This window comes from Passer domesticus, chromosome 2, assembly GCF_036417665.1.
Source record: "Passer domesticus isolate bPasDom1 chromosome 2, bPasDom1.hap1, whole genome shotgun sequence".
NCBI classification, from domain to species: domain Eukaryota; kingdom Metazoa; phylum Chordata; class Aves; order Passeriformes; family Passeridae; genus Passer; species Passer domesticus.
Window position 1 is genome coordinate 45,006,958 of NC_087475.1, and position 17,993 is coordinate 45,024,950.

Sequence of the window (17,993 nt, forward strand, 5' to 3'; positions counted from 1 at the left end):
GCAAAGGGCCCCAAAATACATTAAGGGAGAAAGCACCTCTCATATAAAGCACTCTCACCTGAAAGAGCTGAGAGTGTTACCCTGGAATACAATTCAGATCTGCTCAGAACAGGGGCAGTTCACTCTTACAGCTGCAGAAAAGAACACAGAGCACCAAAAGGACCACCTCTGTTGATATGAATTCTGCCCAAATGAGCCCAGGAGGAATCTCATCAATATCTATTTACTGTAGGGAGACTGTAGCAGCTACTGTATGCTACAGTGATGAGATCGCGTCCAGGGAGGCTACAACGCCAGGGCAGGAGAAACAGATGAGACAAGTCTCTTCATTGTTTAGAACAAGAGTCCATTTTATTTACCATCCACCCCCTCCCTGTGCCAGGGGAGAAGGAGGCGGAGGCCTGGGAGCCTGAGCAAAGCCCAGAGAGCCACCAGAGAGCAGAGAGAGAGCAGACCTGGCACCATAGGATTTTATCAGGTGTCCCATGGGAGGAGTCTTAAGATCAGCTTACAGCCTCCTCAGAAGGGAAATGCTCCACAGGAGAGGGCAAGATGATGCAGCCAGGGTTTTTTTGGTGACCCCCAGTGACAGGAGTAGAGACAATAGACAAGAGCTGAAACTCAAGAGGTTCTCTGTGAACTGATGGTGACTGGCCTTCGGCACATGTTGTACAGAAAGGTAACAGAGAGGCTGTGTGGTTTTCCTCTTTGGAGATACTCAAAAGCTGTCTGGACACAATACTCAGCATCTTGTGCTGTGTGACTCTGCTTGACCAGGGGTGTTGGACCAGATAACCTCCTGAGGTGCCTTTCAACCTCACGTATTGTGACTCCATGATTGTCAGAGCTTGAATGATCTAATGGTCATAAATTGTGACTTCAAGGATTCAAACAGGGCATAAGAATGACTTTTCCACCAGGAGGACACTGCAACAAGCTGTCATATCTTGAGTTTGTAGATTTTCTGTTCATAGAGCTTTTCAGGACCAGACTGGACACAGTACTAGGCAAACTAGAATCATAGAATTGTTAAGGTCATTGAGTCCAACCTTCGACTGATCACCACCCTGCCAACTAGAGCACAGCACTAAGTCCAGTCATTTCTTGAACACTTCCAGGAAAGGGGAATCTACTACCTCCCTGGGCAGCCAAACCTTTATGTGAAGAAATTCTTCCTGAAACCTACTCATATACTTGACATGTCAAAAATTCAGGCTTGAACCCAGTTCCTCTGGGACTCCACCTCCTATGGTGGTCTCTTAAAGGAAGGGAATTACCTCTTCTGGGTTTCATGGGGTTCCATTCACAGGGAGGAACTGACACCCTTTTATTTGAACTATTGTCCCTAAACATTGAGATGGCTTCAATGAAACTCTTGTGTTGTACATACACCTTTTATCATGATTACACAGTAGGGTATTACAGTAATAAGTAATGCAAATGGTCCCAAAAATTTTTGGGGAAAAAAAAAAGAAGAAAGTTTTGACAAAATTACCTCTACAAAATTACCTGGCATGGGAATTATCATAGTATCTAAAAGCATTATGGAAGCCCTTGGTCCCATCAAAAATTATCTGTACACTTAGGTTTATATATAACCTTATTTAGGTTTATATAAAACAAAATACAACTGCTCAACTTCATTAAGAACAAATATAGGTAGGAAGTATTTGAGTAAACTGGAAATATAGTAAATTAAACAGTTTTTCTGTTTGGCCTATTAAACCTATTCTAAGTCAAATTTTTTTTTAGCCCAATGGCTAGGGCCTGTTATGGCAAAAGGCGAAATGTCAAAATTAATTTGGCCCAAATTATTGTTGTAGTGTGTCATAGTTCTGTCAACAAGTAAAATAAAAGGTTTTAATATTTTTATCATATTATAAATATGTTTACTTAACACATTAGCTAAATAATTGTTTCAAAGAGATAATTATATACATACATCAAAATATTTCTTGTTTTCATGTAACTAATGGGCACTGCATAAACCAGACATAATGTTCCACAGTTTGGTGTATGCTTTAAAAGTCATCAATAATAAAATACCTGCAGAACATGTTGCCCCAAAGTAGCTCCTGTGTATCAAATAATCAAGTAACACTGTGTGTACTTATAAGCGTTTATGTCTAAGTTCTATATGTATAGCCACACAGAGATGCAAAGCCCTCAAGGAGAAAACAAAAAATAAAATAACAAAAAAAGGAGGGAGAGCAGGACAGGATGAGAAATTTTATTTATTTTTAAAGTTTTTTTTTGTTTTTGTTTTTTTTTTCAATTCCAGGGGAAAATTACTCCAAGTAGGGATATGAGAAAGTTTAAAAAGATTTTAATAATTAACAAGGGGCAAGTGGCCATGACAGTCTGATCAGAACTGTATATGCTGACAAAACCCAGAACCAGTTTGCTTCTGGGTTTTGTCAGCATATACAGGATGTGCTGCTATCATTTCTAAGAGTCTTTTTTCTCATACTGAGAAGCAGCTGTGAGAAGCAAACTGAGAGGAGAAACAAAGTTTCACTGAAAAAGAAATAAATGAGTCCAATAATTTTATTTTACATTTTCTTCTGTTAAAAAAAAAAAAAAAATTGTATGCCTGTTGATATTGCTTCATGTTGTTGATGATAGCTCTGTGGACACCATTATTTGGTGTGCTTAACAACAATTCAATAAAACATATTTTAAGTTTTCAGGAACTCTTGCAGGAATTAATGTTTTTACATTCACCAACTGTTGTTCTGTGATGTATTCAGTTTCCCTGGAATGATTGTGACAAAAGATTCTTTTATTAATAATCTTGATGGACTAAAGTTTTATTCCTGTGATTAATATGAAACTTATAAGTTGCACTAAGATTATTTTTACACTCTTTTTTTTGAAAAATCATAGTATTTTGACACATAAATCCAGTCTGCACCCCACCATTGTGACCGAAAAGATTAGGGATTATCTTCTTTGTTAATTGAAAAGCAATGTGCATCTCTTCTTCAATAGAATGAAATTAATGCAAAAAGGCTGCTGAAATGAGCAACCACCACTGGCTTAGGAAATTCACAAGTAAGGTTACAGAAACATTTAGAGAAAAGAACATGATGATCACGGCAGTAATTTAGTAGAAAATAATGTTTTGGAATCATCTGCTTGGAAATGTAGTTTAAAACAAGGTAAAAGCATCAAGGGTTTTTTTGGCATTTTTCTTTAACAGACACTTTGTTTAGAAAAAATATCAGAATCATTCTTTATTACTATAATATTGAAGATGTTAAGTCCTTGTTCTATCAAGAATGTTCTCTGAAAATAACAACAGAAACTGTAAACCAATGAGGCTTTAAAAATTTTAGAAGTGGCAGAGTACATGAGCAAAACTGACAATCCTTTTTCAAACTACAGATTTCACAAAATCACAGAACCATCAAGGTTGAAAGAGACTTTCAAGATCATCTAGTGCAAACTGTCAATCCAGCACCCTCATAATCACTCCTAAACCGTCTCTGTAATACTCCCAGAGACTGTGACTCCACAACTTCCCTGGGAAACATGTTCCAGTGCCTAACCACTATTTCAGTAGCAACTGCTTCTTTAGTTTAAAGTATAATTAAATGCAAAGAAATCCCTTTAAAATACTTATAAGAATATTATGAATTGTTTGCTTTGAAATCCTGTTGAATAAAAAGGTCCCTTTTTTTAACATACATGTTCAGTAGATTAACTACCAGATTTTAGATAATACTTGAAAATGTGTATTTTATAGAATCACTAGAAAAATAATCTGTGGGCTAAAACAGTGTTAAGGAACTGGAATTTATTTAAAGAAGTATATTAACTTGAAATGACAAGCTGTCATTACATAATGACAAACTGTCACTACAAAATGAAGATATTGTAGTATTGAAGCGAATGCACCAAGAGTTGGTCAGCGACTGGGAAATCAAAGAGAGATAACATAAGTCAAAAGACAGCCATAACATAACAAAAGACAGTAAAGGATCAGTAAGAATAAATACATCAAATAAGTAATACTAAATCTAGAAAGCTGGATTCATTAATGTACATTAGTATAAAAAGAGTTAACATAGAAACCTTTTGCATATAGGTACACAGACAAGTGTACCGATACAATACAAGAGAGGAACAGAAAAATGTAATAGATATGGAAATATCTTCACAAGCTTGTTGCACTTTTTTGTTTCAGCCATCACTGAAAAAAAGACTAATTTTAATCACATACTGCATAGCATACAAATAATTTTGACAGGGAGATAAGAATATGGGCCCAAAGGAAGAAAAAATAAGGAACAAAAGTTTTATGTTATCTCAAGTACAACAAAGCATAAGGAAATGACCCTAAAGCAACAGAACTAGTCAAAAGGATATTTCAAGTAATGCTTGTTACTTTATAGAATTTATAGAAAAAGAATATTCATGCCCTAAGAACTAAAGATAATAAAGTCTGGAGGAATTATATATCTGTCAGCCTAATTTTTGTCTGGAAAATGTCTTATCAATATACTTTAAAAAAATCAGCTTTAAAGTAAGAATCATAAGAAAAAAGGATAGATTTGCCTAAAGTGCAAAAAAAAAACCCCATCTTCATCCCTTATCAGCCCAACTACTCTAATCCATAGGGAGAAAAACATATGTAATATAGTTTTTTATTTTTCATAGTTGTCATGGTCACACATTATCACATAACAAAACGTAGGAAACATGGTTCAAATATAATCACAATGTCACAATGCACAAGGGTTTGTGGGGAGGAGGAAAATTGACAATGTATGTATCAGTGATCACAGTCAAACCATAAAGGCATGTTTTTCAGGTATTTTGTAAGGGTAGGTCCTTCCTATATGGATTAATTAATTTCAGATCTTATTTCAGTCTATATTTTCAGTAACCCATGTATTTCAGATATTTTGGACATACATACCTAAAGGAAAAGGGCATTAATTAATCTTCTTCCTGATTCTTGGATTTCCTTATGCAATTTCTAAAAATATATCCTAATGCAATTTACTTAGTCCTCTTTGCTCCCTCATACATAAAGTCAACTTTGCATCCAAGTTTTACTCAATATGGCATGTTTTAGAGAAGCTTGAGATTTCATTTCTGTTTTCTTTTTTAACCCTGAAATACGTTCCGTCCATCTGCCAAGGCTGTGTTCCTGCAGTAATCAGTAATTAATCATCAGTGATTTATAATTATAGCCTTGGACCTTGTCTACTGTCCCATGATTGCACTCTTAAGGCTATTTCCGTCAGCTTCTGCTTGTTTCTTTCAGGAGTCCCTGATATGATCCCATATTTCTTCAGCAGCTTTTAAATTGTGGTTTTATTTACACATCCCAGCCACTCATGAGTATGGCTGTAAGGTCACTGAAATGTCCACTGTAAAAAATATAAGAGCTATCAGAAGACACACATCCATTTGGTATTATGTTTTGTTAATTACTGTACGACCACTGTCTCTCCATGAAAATTGATTTTTTAATTTTCCTCAAAAAAGATCCTTGAACACTTAATATCTAATTACAGTTGAAAATTTCCTCATCTAACTTACTTTATTTTAAAAACAAAAGGCCATTATTTTTTGCATTTCTGCACAGGAAAATTTAAAAGACCGGGTACTTTAACTTGTCTGGATTTTTTATTTCTCAGATTTGCTACCAGTTGCCATTATAATTCATCACAAGCTATTTAGACCTAATCCAAACTTTATTGAACCTTTCATAATTTCTTTCAGTGTGTCTGACTTGCATTATACTGAAATTCAATGTGTTTTTTACAGGTCATGGGGGATATTTTTGTGGTTTTATTTGGGTTTTTTTGTTGTTATTGTTTGTTTTGATTTTTTAATAATAGCATAAGATTTCTGAAGCCTTTTTGTAATTATTTTTGGTAGTTCATCTCTTCCTGCGAGTATCAGCACTACTAAACAAGAAAAAGTTTTTTGAGATTATTTATTTCTGACTTTGAATATGGGACAATATGTCTTCATTGCCTATCCAGAAAGAGCATAGGTGGAAAGGGAAAGTACACATATTCTTGGAATATTTCACATTGCTAAATTAGTTTCTGCAATGGCCACATTATCCACCCACACTATAGTTCATAGGCAGAAAATAATTCCAGAAGAGAGGGAAAAAACTCTAAATAATTTTCTACATTTTTCAGATGTGGTTTGTTTTAAACTTTATCTGTGCTTGAAAAAACCCAATTTTTAAATTTTTTTTCTGTTGAAAAGAATAACGGAATTGTAGTGAGGGTTTTGCCTAAAATTCCATCAAAAGACTCTGTGATTATGCTTAGAGATTAATTTTGGGGTCCTCAGCCTGGAGAGGGTGGACCTAACTGAAGGTAAAACAAAACAGTAAACTATTTTTAACTTTCTACATTAAATTGGTAATTTTGGCTTTGTAGAATTAAAAATTACTTTCTCACTGGTTACTAGTTCATTGTATTCCTCATTTAGGTATTAGTAAATCAGTATTGTCAGTGAAGAAAACTGAAAATTTTTGAATGTCCCATTAGGTGTTAAAGATAATCTTTTGTTTTCCATGCAATAAGTAAAATGTTAAATGTTTCTGCAAGATTTTATATATAGTAGACCACTATTAGAAAAATAATAAACCAGAAGTATGTTTAAAACAGACTCTTCACATGCAGGTTTGTATTTTTAGTTTCTACTTGGAGTTGAAAACAGCAAACTGCCTTTTGATGAGAAGAGACTTAGCAACAGAGATAAAAACCATATTTCTGTAGAACTATAGCTCAGCAAAAGTTAGGATACCTAGGCTCTCTAGGGAAAATGAAAAAATATATATATATATTCTCAAAATCCCATCTACCAGCAGACAGGCCAGGCAGTATTTTTTAGAAACTGGGTCACTGTAAAGTCAAGAACACATCTGAGTTCAGAAGGACTACTGAGAGAAATGTGAGTTTTCCAATGAGTTCAACTAAGAATATTTATACCTGGGATGACAATTTTTTGCAGATTATGTTTTACATTTTTTGGACTGAATAAAAACAACAAAAAATTACCAAAACCATAGAAATGAGTAGGAATGAAATCTGTTTTGTCATCTAAATGTCCTAATGACAAATTAAGAACAGTAGAATTTAGACACCTAAATTCCAATATTAAAAAATCAATGTTCCTGTAAATGATATCCCTAAGGGTCTATCAGAATTTTTACACCTTCATAGGAATTTTTGCTTGTCCATCTCTTTTCATGTCCTGCATATATAAGTCAATACAGTAGAGTGCCATGATAAATTCAAAGAGCCATCTCTGAAAGTTCACAGCTCAGGGAAGTCAGTCCAATATATTCCCTTTATTTAATCTTCCCATCCTAAAAATGTAATTATATATTTATTGTAAACCACCTAGATCGAAACACAAGAGAATGCCTTTCAGGAAATGTACTTGTTGAAATCTGAAATTACTGACAGTAGATGACTGCAAAATATTTCTCTCTCTCATGCAGCTAAAAAAAAAATAAAGATCTTTTTCATATAATTTACATATTGAGAATGATATTGATTAAATTGTATAAAGAGTGGTACAGAGAAGCAGGAATATCTAAAACCTTCTAAAGAAAATAGAAGGGTCATAGAGAAAAGCATTACTTAGAAGCTGTCATTTTCCAGTTTTAATTCAAGCTTTGATGATTTGCTCGGTCTCAGGTAATGAACTCAAGCTAAATTCCACTTCACCAGCAGTGAGGTGTGATACTGCCAACACATTAATCTTATCTAATCAATTTCTTCAGATGCATTAACTGTACACACTAAATGTATGGTTGTCTTTTTCTTTACAGCTGCTGAACTACTATCTCCTAGCTAAATTATAATGGATTTATTATTAAGGAAGGCAAGTTACTTTTCCTGAGCATAGCAATGCTTAAACAACTAGAACTTAATTCAGGATGTTTATCTGAAACTACCTCATGCAGGAAATGCTGTGAAGTTTTTGAATAATAATAAATAAATAAATTTTTTTGAATAATTAGATGGTCTGTATCCCTGAGTTAGGTCTTTGAAGGCAAGTATATTTGAAGCTAAACTATTATGTTCATTGTTGACACAATTTTGTATGTTTCAACATACATACATTCTGTGTTTCCATGAAATCAAAACCATGTAACCTTTAGCACAAATTTAGCAGTAGAAGATAAATATATTGTAGATATGTCTGAGACTTGTGTTAAGCATGTAAATAAATTGTTTCTTTACTTTTGCTTACCCGAGAATTAAAGCAAATTCAGATTAATTTCAAAACCAAGGGAAGCTAATGACAAAGGCAATCCAGTAGCTGGCTTTCGAATTAGTTCTGAGTGACATAACTTCCTTTTAATTCACTGTAAATCAGAAATATTATCAAATCTTAAAAGTAACAGAGAATTTGTGGCAGACATCTATGACATGATTTAACTACCTATTACGCTGACTTAATTTCAAATAACTTAGATTTATTTTTTCTCAAGATACAATACAAATGGAAGATCCATGATTTTCTAAATAATGTCAATATATGTTGCTTATAAACATTCTTCCTACAATAGTAATTAAAACCCTGGACACTTACTGTCTCTAGAATGTTTTATATTGAAAGCATATAATTTAGTCCTTCTTTTGTCAAAGAACCTCTGATACAAAAAGACAATAAAAATGTCAACAACAAAAATACATACTATTTTATCTGACTTGTATTAAACCGAGATGAAAAGTAATTATTTTAGGCATAAAAATGTCCCATATTGTGTAATTTTAAAGGATTTTCATGTTATTCAAGCACTTTAAAAAAGGAGTACCTTTGAATAAAGGATGCTACTCTTGAAATATAAGCTTTTTGAGTTTAAAGATTATAAATTCTTATCTCCCTGAAGCTTCCCACTCTTCTTTGTACTCTCTTGAAAATAATTGCAAAGGTAGACCAAAGCATTTCCACTGAGTGTAAATAGATATGTTACCACATAACTGTGTTTTCCCATCTTTTTTTTCTTTTTTTTTTCCTTTTTTTCCTCCTGGTCAGTCTGAAAAATGAATGCCTAGATAAATATGCTGCAGAAATATTGCACTGCCTAAGACAGCAAAAAATCCTTTTGAATAGATGAGTGTATTGTCAGAACATTTCATTCAACAAAGAATCCTTTGTTGTTTTATGTTGTATTTAGGAGGATGCACGAAATTAGTAATGATAAAAGGTCAAATATTCAGACTCCAGGAAGTTGCAATGCTAGAAGCAGTACAAATCTCCAACTGAAGTGAATTGGTTGCTACGACAATAAAAGCTGGCAAATAATAATTACAAATTCAGAGTACATATATAGTACATTGCCACTAGCACTTGACAGAACTTATTTGCATATCCAGTTTTCAAACCTTAAAAGCAAGAAGCAATGTCTATGAAGAATTATTACTTCTCCTTGAGACAATGCAAATAAATTTTTGTTAAAGGTTCAGTCTATGGGGAAAGTAAGACAGGGAATGACGAATTGATCTGTGTAATAATATTGTTTAGGAAATTAATAGATTTCTTTCTTTGTCAGAGTACTGTGGTCCAACTCTCCTTGTCTGGCTTCATACAATACGGAATTTGCACCCATAGGCAGAAAAAACACAGTCATAAATCTTGAATTATTGCAGCTTTACGGGTGTTTCAAAGAGGCTTTTTTTATCAGAAATAATCAGTTTTCAGAATAGGTGTTATGAGAGCTATGTACAGCCTCTGCTGTCAAAGGACCTGTCTACTTAAAATTATCCCCACCCACCCAAAAGAGAAGATGCATAATTTTGCAAAAATAATAATGTTTTATTATTTATATGAACATTTTTCAGTACTAAGCAATCAATATATTTCTAGTATAATGCTAAAAATGCACAACTCAATTTCTCTTAGCAAATTTTTATCGATTCCCATAGAAACAGTTTTCGTTTTCTGTGTTTGTAGCGATGAAAAACAGAACAGGAACAGTGGATAACAAAAGGAATAGTTTGTCCATTGCCATTTTTCCATGCACTTTCTGAAGTGGTGAGCATGATTTCAAACAAGATCAATGTGCTTCTGAAGATTTAAAGACCAGCAGGATTCTCATCCCTGTCACCAGACACAGCAGGGACAGGACGGGTGTCTCTGAGAGGACCAGAGCAGCCTTGGCTGATTGGATCTGGTTCTTCCCTCCTGCTCTCCTCCCACACAGGAACTTCCTAAAGGCAGGCAATGGGGGCAGAAAATGCACAATGGGATCTCCAAGCATGACCCTCAACAAAAGCAGAAAGTAAGGCACAATGCCAGCATCAGAATCATGCTCCTCCAAGAAAAAAGACAAGAAATCCATCACAAACTTCATGTCTCTCCAGGTAGGAGGAATTGCGTTACTGCAGTTTACTGAAGTGCTTGAAACCAGAAATTTCTGTAACTGGATTAATTATACTAGTTAAACTAGTATAACTGGACTAGTATATTAGTTAAAGCACAGACTGGACTGACAGTAGCAGACTGACAAATGCACCTGTAAAGTATGTTTCATTCTTTTCCTGTGGCAAGATTTTCAGTGTAACAAGCAAATCCAATGGCATCAATGTTTTGGGAATAGAAGACTGGGGCACTAGTGAAAGATTATACTTCACTCTAGCAATTGTTCTTTCTCTATAAATACCTCCACAGTTAATCATCCAGAAGCCAGTGAAGATGAGATTGGTGTGTGTTGGGAATGTTAGGACTGTTGTCACTTCTTCAGTTGGTCCAGTCCAGAATCTTTCCTGACCTAGCAGCTGGAGGTCAGACCCATGTTCTGTAACTCACATGTGAGCTACAGATGCAGCTGCTGCTTTCCTGTAGCTGATACCAATGGCCAGGGTGCCCACGACTTGGTCTGATTCCAGTAGCTGCTCCCAAATTTCACTCACACACACTCAGGTCTCTCTGTGCCCTTGCAGCACGTGTGTGTGTCTGTGTGTGTGCGTGCGCATGTGTGTGACACATGCACACACACACACAAATACAGTGAGATCATGGTTAGAGAAAGCTAAGAAAAGATTTAACAGGAATATATAGGAAGACAGGACAGACTGCAGTGATCAAGCACAGGGTTCAGCCAGAGAAGCACACTGACAAGATCTGTTTTACACACTACCAACCCCTTTCATATGCCTATCCCCATCTCTGTTCCTCCCTGCTCCCCTTTCCTTGAATATCAGTTGACACTGTCTCACTAAACCACTCCAGGATGCAAAACTGCCACGTTCTCATTCTCATCCATTGCAAATTCTTGGTTTGCCTTCGGGTTTTCAAAAACTCATCAATTCCACATAGCTGTGCAATTTAGCATTGTCTTGTATTAGAGTAAGAAAATATAAGACGTTAACTAGGCTATTTTAGAATAATGAGAATGAAAAATAACACTAATGCTTTAAGAATGTAATTTTTTTAAAAGTTTTTATTTGAAATAAAATTTTTTGAGCTTCAAGATTTTCCTAAATGTATGCTGTAAAAAATTAGACCTTGCTATTATCTTGGGTTTGTGGTGTGGGGAGAAAGGGTGAAGTAGAACTACCCCAGTCAACTAGCAATAGAATAAGAGAAAATGTTTTTAGGCTGGGCCAGGGAAGGCTTAGATTGGACCTCAAGAAGAATTTTTCATTAAAAGGGTGGTTAAGCATTGGAGTGGGCTTCTCAGGTAAGTGGTGGAGTTACCATCTCTGCAAGCATTAAAGAAAAGACTGGACGTGACACTTAGTGCTGTGGTTTAGTTGATAATGACTGTGGTGTTTGATTAAAGATCGGGCTTGATGATATTAGATGTCTTTGTCAGCCTTAAAGATTCTATGATTCTGTTGAAATGGAAAGCAGAAGAATGGAACAATTGTGATTTCTGACTTGAAGAGTTTCCTCGGGAACACTTCTGAAGCTAATACAGACTCAATGTCCTGCAGCTTCATAATTTTCAATGAGAAAATATCTCAGGAAATAAGACTGAGTCTATCATATGTTCATGGTTGCTGAGATATTTCTTCTTTTTTCTACACATAAATTTTGTTCCAGTGGAGCTTGAAGACTCGTGACACATTTAGAATTTGCAGTTTTGACAAGGCCACAGGACAATCAGAGCTGTCAAGCTTGTAGTACACATATCGCTAGCACAATATAAATAAAATATTTAATATATGGGATGTAAATCAGGTCTGTTGCTGATGACAGCAATCTGTGTAAGTTGAATAACTTCAGCATGCCCTGAATATGTCAAACACACACTGTTTGTATACACAAACAGGGAAACACATTCAGAGATGGGGCTGAGGTTGCAAAGGGGGATATATGGATACAGTTTATAAAAAATGGGTGACACGGAATATAAACATATTTAGCTACAAGAGGCTGATGACTATATCTTTGTATTCAGTATTGTGTCTAATTGGCAGTATTAGGCTTCTAGCAGGTGAAACAATCACTGGCTGATGCAAGAAAAGCGTAAAAGATGAAAATATATTTGTTTCTAAATAAAGTAAAAAAATCCCATTTTATATATTAATTTTGGTTTTGACTAGTTATATAGTCTTTGTGTATTGAAAGAAATCTTTATTAAAAAAGAAAATTCCCAGAAACATTTATTTGAAGATATCTCAAGAATTTAGAGCTTTTAGAAACAAATCTTCAATGGATTATTATGCTGTTTGTGTTTAAAACCTGAGGAAACAATACTTGCAAGCACTGTTGCACTTGAATGCATGCTTTGGACAGTGTAGTCTATGTTGATATCCTAAATGTACATCAATTACTATGTAAATGCCCACTAACTGATCAATTCCTCATAGAATCTATTTTAGAAGTTAAAAAAAAAAAAAGTTGAAAAATGCAAAAAGTGCAACACTTTCTAGAAGACTCTACACTTCTTGGCATCCTCTGTGTAGTCTGATTATTATGAGCCTTAAGATTTAAATCTTTTAACAGCATGTATTAGAAGACTACTTTCTCTAAATCTATTTTCAGAAAGGGTGTATACCTCCTGGACATTATGTGAATCAAAACAAACATAAAACAAGCTGTAAGTATAATAAGTATAATTTAAAAGTCTGGTGTTAGAGAAAAATAGGTTATTTAAGAAAAAGAAAGACTGATGTAAATTACTGTCACCATGTTCTTGGCCCACATATGACAAGACTTTGTACAGTTCACAGTAAAGAAACCCAAGTTAAGTGGATTGCGCAGATAAATGTTACATTGTCTCATCTTAAGCAAAAAATAGTTAAAAAATAAAAGAATTACCAAAAAACAAACTCTGTATGTGCAAAATATTAACAATTTTGTTTACTACAAAAAGAAAGGTAGATAAATCTGCTATGAAAAAAAAATGTCAAGCTGGAGTTCAATTTAAGAAACCTATAAGGGAGAGTAAAGAAAAAATTCACCACTCCATTTTGGCTAATTAAGTTTAAATATCATTGCCCCTGGAAAGTATATACAAGGCTATTATATTATAACTAATTTGCACATTCCTAATTTTGTCTAAAAAGAGATGGAGTGGATTAACTTCAACAGAATTAGATCTTTTATGGCAAATTTTATTAATAAATTGATTGTTTAGCAGGGACTACTGTTCATTTTCCTTGTGTCACATTGTTTCCCATCCGCTCTGAGGTAAAGTTCCTGTGACTACCCTGCTTCTCTCCTGCCCCCAAGACCTCTTGGCTATTAATCACATCCCTTATGTCTGCAACTTTCTGTTCAGAAAGGATATACAGTTTTCATAGCTCACCTGCATTTAAACTTAAAATTTTCAAATCTATTAAGAGGTATTTTTTTTCCTCTAAACCTGATATTTCTTTGCTCAATCTAGAGGTTTTTTGCTCACACAACACTTTCTTTTGCACTGCAAAAGTAAGGGAAAAGCAGTTGGCATGTTACAGAACACTTCCACCATCATCTTCATCTCAATTTAAAATTCATTCTTCAATTAAAAATATATACTGAAAAAAGTACTTCTCAAATATATATTTGGATGGTGAACTAAACATTATTTTACCAGAACACAGATATCTAGATCTTAAGACTCTCAATATGTATTGATATAGATATGCACAAGAAGATTAACCATTTTGGGAAAGTAAAGTAAGTCCTGTCTTTCTTCACAGGAATAAATGCAGAAGGCTTGTTTTTTCAAGATGACCAAGAATGATTAAATTTCAGATGATTAAAAATAAATGAAATTTCTACACACCATTTTTTGTCAGCTGGAAATTATTGAATGTTTTACAGGGTAAAATTTACTCCTTCGCTTTGTCAGTTTAATTTCACAGATCACAATGTGGTCTGCCCACAGACAGATTAAATGAGTAGCTTCAAATTAATGACCTCTTTCAATAAATTTTCTGATGGAGTATCCATACTAAGCAGAGGAAAAAAGGCAACTCTCTTTTATATTTTTCTTAGCTATAATTAATAGATATTATGAAGAAAAGCTGCAGTCGTCTCGTTCTGAAAGCTTTTTTAAGAGAAAGAAGATGGAAAATATAATCTGCTAGAGGGTATTTTATGCACCTGTTTGAAGAGGATTACATTTGTTCCCAGGAATATTTAAGAGAGATATTTTGATAATCTGCTATAAAGCTTTCTTTTTGTCTATTTTGACCATTGAACTGCATGTATGTGGATCTTCATAGCATCCCAGAAGGTTGTCCTAGTTCTGCAGAACCATCTGGAGACTTCATCTTTTCACAGGTTCTTAGTAGCAGACCATCACTACATATTTTGCCTCCAAAAATTATTATGAGAAATATGATTTGAATGAAGGGGATCACTGTAGTTTCCCAGAAGATGTGTGACTGTGGGAAACAAGAAACCCAGGCTGTAAAGTTTAATTGCAACTCTAGCTGCAATATATGAACAGTGTTTTTAGGAGGGGGTTTGGAAGATCTTGGAACTAACGTAGGGTTTATCACTGTTGCCTTTCAGCTGTCTGCATAGGAAAAGGTGTCAGTAACTCAATTCAGGACTAGAAGGCCATCAAAGTATTGTAAATATTTTCTTTCCCATCTCATTATGAATTCATTATTTTTTTGAAACAGACAGATGACTTTACGAATTAATAATATTTTAGCATAATCATATCTTATATCTTACCTTCTGAAAGGCTATTCAAAGAATATTCTCTCAGTCTGCAGTATGATTTTGGATGTTATTTCCTCTCTGATGCCGAATTTTCTCTTTTCTCTGTGTTTTCTGCTGCTCAAATATCACTTGAACAATGCTTATGGTACACAGTTTATTTCCACTTACTTTTCACACAAAAAATAAATTATTAATTCATTTATTTTTGTTACCTTATAAGGCATATGGGCCATTGTCCTACAGTAAATTAACTATACTTCTTTGTCTTTTATTTAATCTATAATATAGGTAGATAGCACATTATTACTGATCTCTGCATGCTGTCATATCCCCTGATGAAGTTATATCCTAGGAAGTCTTTGAAAAACAGGTTTTTAATCTTTGTTAATTCCTGTTCTGCGCTTGGCTAGTTAGAAAGTAGTCATGAAAAAAAACTGCAAACATTTCAAAATTGCTTCCATGCAACATTTCAGCAAAATTTGTATTCTTTTTTTTTTTTTCTTCAGTGTTAAGGACAGAATCTCATGTCTCAAAGATATTTCAGAGGAGGCAGAGATTCAAAGGATTTTTTTAGCTGGCAATAAGTAATGTAGATAGACAGAGAGGGCAAAACCTGGGTGAGAACCTTTAAATTTTTAATTATACAAATTGGAAGAAGAGAAGAAAAAATAGGAAAATAAGAGGGAGAGGGAGGGAGGGAGAGATCACCTGAATATTATTTGTCTTAATTGCTCATTTTCTGCTCAGAAAAAAACAACTTTCGTTGATTTTCATCTCCAGGTTTTCTCCAGATGATTGGAGACTGTTGCTATTTTTCAACACAAGACTGAAAAACTTTGTCAGCAACATTTGCTTCTTGCCTATGGAAGAAGGTTGTGAGTCCTAGCCAAAGCTTTTCTAATGCCCTAGTTTTTCTCATTTAGTGGCTTCCTTCCAGGCAAAAAAAATAAAATTAATAATGTTATAGGATATATGATAAAAGAGTCTTCTCTACAGGCATGAAGAGCAATGGCAAACAGTGTAATCCTCATAACCTAATCAGAGAAGAAGGACACTGGTTCTACTCCTCCTGACAGCTTCATGATTCTGTAATGACCCCCATTACCATAAGTAAATGGAAGAGGTTCTTCAAATCACATCAAAAGTTGAGAAGAGTTACTGCCTAATGGTATGGGTCACATTATAACATGCAGGAGAAGTGCATTTTGGGATTGTTCAGGACATATGGGATGTTTGGAAGAAGAATCAAAGGCAGGGAAAAAGACGTATCAAGAGTCTTTGGAGGGATCAATCATGATAAATATGATGGGTAAAAGGTATGGTTCTGTGTTTAACAGGCTACTGGTCAGTACGTATGTCTGACTGTGTTCTGCACCTGATTAACAGTTTTGTCATTTTGAATTTCACTTCTAATTATTTTCCTGGGTGAGACGTTCTTTCATATATTCTGTGTATCTGTGTGTGCCTGTGTGGGTGTATATCCAGAGTTTTATATGACAGAAGATAGACTGGGATCATGGGTCAGAGGGGACAATATTTCTCTGATATGAGCAGCTGGAGCAAGGGAAGGTATATACAGTGGTGAGTGATCACTAGCAAATACCAAGTCAGACTAATCAGCCACTTGGATAAAAGTCTTGGGAGCCCTAAGTTTGGGCCAGACCAGATAATGAAGAAAAGAGAGGGCCTGAAAACTGGCTACTGGAGGGACCAGTTGATCTTAGTCAACTGGTGGAAAGGCTGTTGGGTCAACTGAGAAACATGTAAACATCTTTGCATGTGTGTGTGTGCACATGAGGCAACAGGAGACAGGAAGATCCAAGGGAATGTGTGTGTGTGTGTGTGTGTGTGTGTGTGTATGTGTGTGTGTGTGTGTGTGTGTGTGTGTGTGTTTATGTGCGTGTGTGTGTTTGTGCATGTGTAGGTGAGGCATGTGTGTACAGCCATGCACATGCTACAGATCTCTGTAACTCTCATGACAAGATACCAGCAACTGAGGAGAAACAGGATACAGGGACAGTCTGCGGATCTAGCAGGAGACCTTCATCCTGAACTGCCATAGCACAGAATGGATCAAGGCTGCTGTCGCTGTTTATGTTTGTGTGAGTGCTGTGTATCTTGTGTTAATTTGTTCACTGGCTGTACTTGCAAGTGGATGTGTATTGCATAGATGTGATTTTGTATGTCTAAGGAGAGTGTAAACTTGCCCTCTCTACTGGTGTGACTTAGAGTCAGGGAACTGAAAAAAACTTGCCTTTTCCCAGTTACCAGATTCAACAATACATAACTAGTCTACTCTCTATTTCATCCTAAGTGTCAGATTGATTGTGTCATTATTATATTTTGAAATTCATCATAATTGCTTCATATTCCATGCATCACAAAAGAAATTAGTTAGAAAAAAGTTTAAAAATTGTGTTTTTAATAACATAATTCACAAAAAATGATTTCTGATTTTATCTATATATATATGTGTGTGTGTGTGTGTGTGTGTATTGAAAAAAACCCACAGCTTCTCTTTATAGATTTACCCTGAGGTCAATTTTGAGGTCAACTTTACGTAGAATTCTGTATAGTAATTGTAGAAAGAGTCTGGAAAGAAAAATCTGCACAAAACTTCAAGGAAGAAAAATATATTGTGCCTTTTGTAGTAGAATATGTAATCTTAAGTATGTTCCAGTGCTAGGGAATAAGTAAGTATCCAGATTTTGAGTAAATAAGGGGCCCCAAACTAATACAGGCAGAAAGAAAGAATGAATAATTAACATAGATTAAACAAGTACTTGAAATTGTTTGTTATGCAAATTTACTTTGCTGATTGTAAGCATTACTCATTAGGGATTTGTTAAATGGATCAGTGAAGGTGTTGCAAATTTGGACTCCTAAGA